Source organism: Rutilus rutilus (genome assembly GCF_951802725.1).
Source record: "Rutilus rutilus genome assembly, chromosome: 1".
In the NCBI taxonomy this organism is placed as follows: domain Eukaryota; kingdom Metazoa; phylum Chordata; class Actinopteri; order Cypriniformes; family Leuciscidae; genus Rutilus; species Rutilus rutilus.
This window is the reverse complement of record NC_140209.1, coordinates 60,608,864-60,617,290: the sequence shown is the minus strand read 5'-3', so window position 1 is coordinate 60,617,290 and position 8,427 is coordinate 60,608,864. Positions and strand designations below refer to the sequence as shown.

The following is an 8,427-nucleotide window of genomic DNA, read 5'->3' as shown; positions in this document are numbered from 1 at the left end:
GTGTTGGGTCATCACTTGGTCTTCAATGTAAAATCAGCATCCTGGTGCAAAACCAGTTGAGAACCACAATGCCAGTGATAAATAGTGAAGTGTGAATCTGCCTCCTAGTGGGGTTTTGTAAAACTGCATGAAACTTCTAGGAGTAGTGAAATGTACTAGTGAAAATCACATAAGCTTATATGAGGGTGTTTGAGTACTTATGGGATTTCAGATGGAAATCTTTGTGGTGGCTTGTGAAGTGGGGAAAGAAGGCATCATTGATCTGTGTGTATGGGCATGATGTCAAAAAGTGCAGAAGCATTAAGACAAATCATGCAAAATCATTCAGTGGCTAGAGGTACGATACTCTCTGATAACATTATATGGACTATATGTTTGTGACTTATTCAGTTTGACAGTAGTTTGCTTTTCAATTTAAGAAATAATGGTCAAATTAGATTGTCTACCACAAGCCAAAAGCTGTATTTATAAAAATAAAATAAAAATAAAAAAAGAATGTGTCTTCATGGGAACAAAAGCATATATATATAGAGAAAATTTGCCCAATATACTGTTATATACATATAATTTTACCAACAGCATATATATATATATATATATATATATATTTTTTTAAATAGGACTAATTCAAAAACAAAATACAGAATGAAACAAGGAGAAACAATTAAATCACAAAGCTAAATAGTTTGCATAGCTTTCCTAACTGATATTTGAAAGCGACTCAGTGCCACCAAGCACCACCTTGAGGAAGACCCCATTCCTGTTATAGAAAACAGTCAATAGCTGACAGCATATGTCACACAAAGGTACATGGGTAATTGATGCATAATGTGTATATGCAAATTTTTCTTTAATCGTTTTCCTAAACAGACATCTAAACAGATGTTTTGGAGTCATCATTATGGTGATCAGTGTTTCCTTTAGTTGGGCTCTTGGCCCTTGAGTTTTAATGTTTTTAATGCAATTACAATAGCCTTTTCAGAGAACATTTCTGCAATTACAAAGAAAGAGATAATGAAAAAAACATATCAACATGTCTGCTTTAAGGGTCGTAAATGACTGCATTAAAGTGATTTAAATAACTAGTTTCATGACTAACTAAAAAAAAACAACAACAAAAAAAAAGAAGCATTAATGAATAGAAAAAAAACCCCACACATATAAATTCAACCTTTGTAATAGAAAGAGTATTGTAATGCATTAACACTGAAAACATGAAGAGTGAAACATTTTACAACATCTTTTATGTTAAAATGTATACACTCTTAGACATCAACACTCACAAACGTCAGCAATGGTGACAACGATCAAAACATATTTAAATATAAATAGTAAAAGAATAGGGAGGCTCAGTGGCTCAGTGGGTAGCACTGTCACCTCACAGCAAGATGTCCCTGGTTCGAGTCTCTGGCTGAGTTGAGCTGAGCTGAGCTGAGGAGAGGACTCTGGCTGAGTCCTTTCTGTGTGGAGTTTGCATGTTCTCCCTGTGTCTGTGTGGGTTTCTCTCGCAATCCAAAACATGCAGTTTAGGTGAATTGGAGACGCTAAATTGTCTGTAGGTGTGAATGTGTGTGTGTGAGACTCAAGCCATGTATTGGGGAGGATTTGGGAAATACCTGGCAACCTACCTGAAAAAAAATATTGCCAATGTATGGACAGTTTCTCACGTATGGCCAGAGGTGGCCATAGAATCATGGAATTCGACTGAAATGGTTAATGAGAGAGAGAGTAAAAGAATTCAGCTTCATAATTTATGAATGCCACAATATATGCTGGGAGCCATGAGTGAGTTTTGTATGATGGCACCCATCATGCACTGCAGCACGAATAATGTCACCATTGTTGAGTTTTGTATGCTGATTGTTGATAAAATACAAAATAAAAAAGCTGATTGTTGATGTCTGTGAAGAGTTCCACAATGTTGAACCCCATTAATTTCAGTGTTTGGTAAGTTTTTAACAGCGTTTTAACGCTTTAGTTGACCTCTCAGGAATCGAGCTAGTAGTGGTATTTTAGGTTGTGTGTTATAGTTAATGTAAATTGTTAGATAATACATATAGTTAGACTCTATTTGCAGTTAGAAAACATGAGTTACCACATCAATAGCTACCATAACCAGATGCTAGTTTAGTTTAAAAAAAAACAGTTTTTAGTCTTTCTGCACTCTTTCTCTCTCTTTAGGAGGTCGAATGAGTTTCAATGAAGACTGCCCATTCAAGAAATAACTTATCCCTCTCCTCACAATAAGTCATGCCAACATGGCTGGGAGTGTCAGACCAACTGCATCCATGAGCAAGTAAAGTGTTACGATTCCCTAGCCTTAAATTTCCCTAGATCTAGATTTTCTGCATGGCAGGCAGTTCTTCCCCTGAACATATTAATTAGATGATCAATATATCTTGCAAATTTCATTTATTTAAACCCACCAGATCTTTTTTTATTTTTTTTTTATATTGTGATATTTGGATAGGAGTCGAGTTGATTTATAAAGATTATAAAGACAAACAGGTTCTCAATGAAAACATCAAGGCAAGAAGGAGAAGAGTCCATGATAAACAATTCTGTGTACTGGTCCTGTTAACTTGACTTAAATTAGCACCAACACCAACACTAACACCAATTTCCACTCCCTCTCCCACTTCAAACTCTTGATTTTTAAGGTATCGTCCATTTTTGATTGACCACAGAGAGCAGTTATATCTCTCTTCATTGTCTTGAATGTTTAGGATACTTGAGATGTTGAATGTTCCATCTGAGTTCTTCAGGCTTTTGATATTAGAGTTGGAAGTCACGTTCTTGTCGTAATGAAACCAGTTTATTATTCCATCCGGATACACACTATTAAAGCTACATTCCATTTGTCCGGGCCCAGCCATATTTGGGAAGAATTCTCCACTGCACTCTCCTGCGTAAATACATTTACAGACACAAATTACCAGGGTTAATGATGTGATGTTTTTATATTCTGAAATAAAATTCATTTAGTTAAATTGAATACAAATGTTTTAAAAATACAAAGAAGGTTGACACATTTTAAACTTATGTTAAATTATTTTTTAAATATTACTTTTTAAGTTTTTCATAAGGATGTAGCATTTTCTACATATTAAGTGATTGATTCACTCGTACATTCAAATATTCATGAATTCATTAAAATATGCATCATGCATGCAACTTTGTACTGATAAATGAACATAATAATAATGGAACAATGAACTGACCTAAAGAAACGCTGATTTTCTCTGATCCATGTCCAGAGTCCGTCTTTATACAACAAAAATATGCATCTATGTTTTCTGGTGTAGGATGTAAAATAGTTAATGTTAATGCTTCCCTTGTGTAGTTGCACTCAAATCCTGGAGGGTTGTTGTTAGATGTTGGATCACATTCAAAACCTTCTTCTGCTTGTTTTTTCCAGTATATTGCAACAATTTGAAACTCCATTGATGTGCTGATGTTGCACTGTAAGACAGTCCTCTCATTGCAATTCATTGTCTGGTGTGGGAAAGCATCCAGCAACTTTTCATCTGCATGTCATAAAACAATGTTAGCATTGGCTGAAACATTTCTATGCATTCTGACAACTTAATATATGCTAAGCAAAATAATTCCTTAATATCAAAGGTTGAACATCAAAAAGAAAATCAAAGGTTTTCAAATGTTGTCAAAAAAATTTTAAACCCATGCTATGTGGTAAAAATGCAAAACAATTAATTACATTGTTAACAGCATGAAAATTTCCCTCAAACATTGTAGTCATAATAAGTTGTAGAGAAACTTCCTTGTCCCGGTGTGGGGGCGTGGTCAACTTCCGTGTCCTGACAGAGGAGGCCAGGGAAAGACGAGCGTTCCGCGGTGGCCTGCTCTGACAGGGGTCTGGCGACAGAGGGTGACGAGAGTGGCAAGACATAGCATCGCACACTGCCAGCCACGGCCTCTTGGGGCTCAGAGGAAGGTGAGTCAGTTCTTTCTTTAACAATTTTTGGGTGCCGCCGACCGTGAGGCCAGCGGCGGGGGAAGGAGAACAAAAGATTGTCCCCTGGCCCTCCACCGGGGGAAGAAGTGGTCCTGCTACCAGCTCCTGGAAAGAACTGCGCCCTTGCTCCGAGCTGCCCGTCTCAGGAGCGCCACTTAGTCTTGTGTTTGGCAGGCTTAGGGGCGGAGACGGGCTGTGCCGCCTTCCTTGCTTCGGCCCGGGTAAAGGCTGCTGCTTGGGCCGAGCAGGAGGGTCGGGAGTTGCAGGAGGCCAGCCTCGGCGGGAAGCAGACTGAGGGGGCTGCACCGACGGCTGGGTGGAGGCAGCAGCTGGCCGTCGGGGCAGGGTATGCTTTATTTCCTCAGTCTGCTTCTGGGCGGTCGAGAACTGTTGGGCGAAGTCCTCGCCCTCACCGCCGAAGAGCCCTGCTTGGGATGTGGGGGAGTTGAGAAAACGAGTTCTCTCAGCCTCCAGCATATCGGCCAGGTTGAGCCATAGATGTCGTTCCTGGACCACACAGATGGACATCACCTGACCAAGGGATCGCGCAATGACCTTTGTCGTCCGTAGAGCGAGGTCGGTAGCAGTGCGCAGCTCTTGCATGAGCCCCGGGTCAGCCCTTCCCTCGTGCATGTGCCTGAGCACCTTCGCCTGATGGACTGGAAGGATGGCCATGGCATGCAGAGCGGAGCTGGCCTGCCCCGCAGCTCTATAGATTTTGACCACGAGAATGGGCGAAAACCTACAGGGGTGCTTTGGATCACACAATTGCATCGCCACAGCGCGCTCCAGCTGGGGGACCCCAGTGTACTCGTTGGCCGCCGCGCCATCGAGGGAAGAGAAGGCAGAGGACGCCGGGGGACGTCAACGGGGACTTCCACGATCTGGTGACCTCCTGATGCATTTCGTTGGGCATCCGACTCGGGCAACGCTGGCACTCCCTAGGGAGGCAACGCAGCCGAATCCTCATCTCCAGAAGAATCGAGCCCGCCTTGTGATGCTGTGAGCGACATGGCATCATCCAGCGGAGACCCGGATGAAACGCTGGGTCACCGAGAGGAACCAGGCTCATCCGGAAGCTCCACGGCTTGCAATGTGCAGGGGGGTGTGGCCAGATGAAGATTCGTCGGGTTGTTCCACACCATAACCCTCAGATCACGCTGGCCTCCAGCCAAAGTATCCCCTCTCAAGGAGGAGATAAATTGGAGTGTGGCAGAGGGGACTCTACCTCCACGGAGGTCATTGAGTCTTGAACTTAACCCTTTTAAATCGGCTGTGTCGTCGGGCGACACATACCAGCAAGCTGTATTAATTTTACTGTAACTCTTCAACCGTTTACACTATCAAAACCATTGAAATTGCCCCTGACAGTAGACACCATGCGCTTTAAACGGCTTATTATTGTATGTTCATGCTTTCTGTCAGCAAATGACAGCAGCTTTCTGGCAGAGCGGGAAGGAAGGATGTGAACAGAGAGATATGAAGCGCGGCAGGTTAGAGTGTTTTGGACTGCATAAATAATAAAAGAAATGAAACAAATACATGGCGAAAGAAGTGGTAGACAGCAGAAGAGGGGATTGGAATGATTTGAAACTTTCATTAACTTTCAGTTAATCTTTCACTTTTCTAAGCATGTGGTGTGCGCATGTGTATGTGTGCGTGCCTATGTATGCATGCATTTGTGTGTGTGCGTGTATGAAAAAAAGTGTCTTAAATGAAAACTATGCAACCCAATGTCACAAAAAAGACTTTTATATGTATTATACTTCATTTTTCAACTTTAAAGTGTTAGTTTCTTTCGTTTGTGATTGTTCTGTTTTTTCTAAATAAAAATCAGTGAATGTATTCTCGTTTTTTTTTTTTTTGTCTATTTAATTTATATTTACAAACTCATCACACACAGTAATTGTCAATAACTGTAATTTGTTGATAGCTATTTTTTTTTCTGAAAAGATGACACCTTGCACATGAAGATGGCACATTGTTTTAGAGTGTAACAGTCAAAAAATCTAAATATGTGAAAAAGTATTTTAGCTTCAGGTTCTAAAGGTTTCACACCGCGATGGACATGTTCCCGCAATGGAAACATGACTCATCCACGAGCACTGCCTGGGCGTGATTAAAGCCCAAACAGGCTAGGCAGCGCTCATGACCATCAGGCAGATGGACCATGCGCCCACATCCAGAAACACAAGGGCGAGACATCTTTTTTTTAAAACGTCCCCGTCCAGCTCTTTTAGAAAAGAAAAACTCTTTCAGCAGTGCTGAAACGCCCAGGGGAGAAACACGAGCCGTGTGTAAACCACTGCACAGACCAGCAGCAGGGTCATGAATCCGCTGAAACGCGAAGGTCATAGGGCTCTGTTGCGAAACCCCTATTTGTCAGTCTCTGACGTAACTCGTAGTGACTGACTAAAAGGGAAGGATTTGGGTTTTTTTGGTAACACATTTTGGTTTTGGCTCAATTATTTAAAAAAAATAATTAAGTTAGATTAATCTTTTTTATTTACAAAGGCAACATACACTTCTCTGCTACAAATGGACACTTAAAGTTTTTTTTCTAGGACCTACCATTTTCGTACAGGTGCATTGAAAGTGCAAATGTTACAACTTACCCCATATGCAGGGTTAATTGTAACAGAGGGGTTAGTTGTAACACTTGTGTGTAACACACATAATTCAGTACTAGTTTATTTGTAAAGTTTTATATTGTTTGTACATCTGTATAGATAGATATCCATACATCCATCCATCATCCAATCATCCTTATTATGGATCAGTATCATGGATAGAGATATAGGAAAGGGCTGCACAGATTTTGCAATAAATAAAATCATCAAATATTTTAATTGCAATTGAATTATATTTGTGTGTGGCAACTGCTTGCAAAATTATTATTATTAATAATAATAACAGCCATAATAATAAAAACAAGCTTAAAATCACATTTTAAAGGGTTTATTGCATGAAAAACAGGCTATTCTTAATAAATAAACAAGTGAAAAATGCATAGTAAACACATGTGAAAAAAAAATCATACTTTGACATTTAAATTCCAACATTGTTTGTGAAAGTCCAACAAAGTTAAATGTGGCAAAATAAATATATAAATAAATACTCAAACCTGAAAAGTTGTGTGGCTCCCTGTTTTCGTTACATTATCGTTGTACACTTGGCGGCTTAGTTGTAACACTGTGCTACACCTAACCCCGCTGTGTAAAAAAATAGTTTAAGCCTTTTTCTAATAGTTTAATAGTTTAACATTTAACCCCGCGTTAGGTTGTGCCCCGCGCTCCCCTACTGCTGAATGTACTGACAAGCTTAAAATATACTTAATGCAACACTCTCAGGAAAAAAGGAACAAAAGCTGTCACTGGGACAGTACCCTTCAAAAGGGTTCTAATATGTACACGTTTGGTACCAATATGTACCTTTGAGGGACTTATATGCACTCTTTAGGTACAAAGGCATACCTTTTGTAAAGGTACCGCCGCAGAGACAGCTTTTGTACCTTTTTTTCTGAGAATGAATAATGCAATATCTATCGAAACGTGTATGTCATGTGTTTGAATTAAACATGGTCAATGAATTTGCAATTTGGTACATTTAAAATATATTAACTTTAAATGTAATATCAGAAACCACACTGCAGTTAAAATTACAATCAGGTACTTTATATGTGTTTTTTAGTATGTTAGTCAACACATCAAAATAAGAGCACTTCTTTAAAGTAGTTTGGTGAACCATAATACATTTATGCAAGGGAAGTCATCAATTAACTTATGAAGAACTAAATGTCTGAAATGTCTTACCTTCGGTGTTTCCTGATACCAGGAGAACAATTAAAAATGCCATAATGACTAACATCTTTTTTTTTGTTTTTCAGAAGTTGGTAGATATGTGCTGAGTGGAAGAAGAAAGTTTCGTCAGTCTCGGTCTACACTCCTTCTGACTCACTGACTATGAAGAGGAGAATTTTCCCTAAAGCTGACAACAAGTATCCGCTTGCCCACCCTGTAACTGACAAGTTTTGTTCACCCCTTTCGTCTATCTTTTTGCCCTAAACAATGTCAGACTATCCATCTTTGGCTTTAAAAGGGATTTCAAAAAGCAAACCTATTTGCCATTATAGTCTGTGCCTCGGCTTTTCTTGAAATATCCATTAAATAAAGGGATTGCATGGAATATTTATATACCTCCCATCCTTTGACTTATTAAGAGATTCTCTCAAACATCCAACACCTCATGGTGTTTCATTAACCTATATCTGGAATGCTACGGCATTTATAATATGATTTTTTCCATTTTAAAAGGCAAAAGTAAACTCTTCCAGGAATGTACTTGAACCAGTGCCAGAAACCAAAGCTCACACAACATTACTTACCTATTGTGCAATGAATTGATCCAATAAAAGGTTTTGTTTTTGTTTTTTTACACATAAACTCAACAGC

The 8,427-nt window shown here is 39.5% G+C and overlaps 1 long non-coding RNA gene across 1 annotated transcript; it reads right to left on the bottom strand.

Annotated features, from left to right (window-relative positions):
• Nucleotides 1–917: 917 nt before the first annotated feature.
• LOC311296658 lies at nucleotides 918–8,028 on the bottom strand. Its single transcript, XR_014628654.1, has 3 exons — nucleotides 7,789–8,028; nucleotides 3,222–3,527; nucleotides 918–2,905 (listed from the first exon to the last, which is right to left on the bottom strand). It is a non-coding gene; the product is annotated as an uncharacterized lncRNA (long non-coding RNA).
• Nucleotides 8,029–8,427: the final 399 nt, after the last annotated feature.